The sequence below is a fragment of the Amborella trichopoda genome, chromosome 11, assembly GCF_054954075.1.
Source record: "Amborella trichopoda isolate Santa Cruz 75 chromosome 11, AtrichopodaSantaCruz75HAP2 v2.0, whole genome shotgun sequence".
Lineage (NCBI taxonomy): Eukaryota > Viridiplantae > Streptophyta > Magnoliopsida > Amborellales > Amborellaceae > Amborella > Amborella trichopoda.
In genome coordinates, this window is record NC_142346.1 from 5,808,378 (window position 1) to 5,810,197 (window position 1,820).

General features: G+C 36.5%; 1 pseudogene; it reads right to left on the bottom strand.

Moving 5' to 3' along the window:
- Positions 1-915: 915 nt before the first annotated feature.
- On the bottom strand, positions 916-1,601 carry LOC148779704 (low-specificity L-threonine aldolase 1 pseudogene; annotated as a pseudogene).
- Positions 1,602-1,820: the final 219 nt, after the last annotated feature.

The following is a 1,820-nucleotide window of genomic DNA, read 5'->3' on the forward strand; positions in this document are numbered from 1 at the left end:
CAGCAAAGGATCCAAGAAACTAGCTCGTTCATGGAAATGAGAACTCAAATGCAAGGAAGGTGTCCATCCTTCAATATTTGCAGTAAAATCTAATATTTTATGTTTCAAAAATTGGAAAAAGTAGTCACAAAAGGGAGTCACATTCTAATGGACCCGTCATCTTTTTATTTTGATTTGATCAAGAAATATGTTGTTTCTAACAAATAACAAAACTTGAAGAAAGGCAAGAATATACCATTATGCAGGCTCTCACAGAAGTCTGAAGACCATAAGTAGTTTTGAATCACAAATTAATAATAATTGAATTATATGAGAGCAAAAGCCCAAAAGCCAAACTACGAGATTGGAATACAAGGATCCCATCCACCCACAACCAGAAAAGAGTGGATGTTGTGATACCCAATTCCATAATCTTAAAACACCTCTAGGTCCACAAATATCTATATCGAAGAGCACCCATAATCAGAAATAGACTAAATCTTCTTCACATGATGAAAAGTTCACATCATGTTCTCATTGGTAATCACAAGTATGCAACATCGATCAAACTAAGACCATGTCATTCTCATTAAGAAAAACCAAAAAAGGGAGATAAGGGAGCCTCACTGAGCACCAGATCATGATTTGAGAACAAAGTGAATATATTTGGTTGAATCCTTCGTCTCTAGACATCGATGTCAAAGAAAAAAAAAAAGAATGAATGAAACTACCAAGAAGCCAGACAAATTAATGGGCAAATATAACATTGGTATGAAGACCAGAATACGGAGAAACTTGGCATAACGTTAGATACATTGATTTAGCATTTGAAATTTACTTTTATAAAAAGTGGCATTCAGAAATTCAGGTGATTTCAGCTTAGAGCCTTGGACACAATACAAGAGTTGCTAATTAAGCATATGATACTAAAGAAATTTATTGCAAAATATTGAAAGCAGGCTCAGCATAAACATTGCAAAAGTTCAGCAAATTCTAAAATCACAATTACAAAAACGAAAACCCAACCAAATCATTATTTCTTCTGTTTTCTTTATTTGTGATGGGCATCTAGATAAATCATCGAACCTAAAATAATTGCCTATCGAACAGTAATAATCTTAAAATCCAATTCGACATATAGCACCACAAGAATATACCATCATTAGAAAAAAAAAAAAAAAAGAGCATATAAGAACTCCAAAATTTAATTACCCAAAATTCAGCCATCAAACCAGAAGAGAAAACATACTTAGCCTGCGTATTCTCCAAGCAAATAAGCCGTGTAGTCGGATAACGCATGGCCTCTACAGGATCCCTGATTGCAGCTTCAATAAGATTGATATCCATGGTTCCATCCAAATTGCTCGAAACTATTCTTGAATGAGCACATCCAATTGTCGAAATCCCTCCATTCTCTAAAAGATGAATATGGCTTTGATCTCCAAGAATCAATTCACTTCCTCTAATCTCACAGTGACCATAACACTAATGAGATTACTCATTGTACCAAAAGGCACAAAAAGAGCCGCTTTTTAACCGAGAATTCTTGCCATTTCAGTTTTGAGCTTCTGAGCTGTTGGATGGAAACCCAAGACATCATTATCGACCTCTGCATTAGCCATGGCTGCTATCATAGCTTCAGTTGGTTGTGTAATTGTATCAGACCCCCAAAACCCAAAACAACTAAAACCCCAAAATGAGAGGGATGGACAACGAGAGATGTATAGAGACGAGCTAAGAGGGGTAGGAGGGAGAGAGATTGAAAGAGGGGCGAGTTTCAGAGAGATTGAAAAAGAGGGGCAGCGGGCCAGTGAGGATTTGAGAGAGAGGGTCATCGAGGG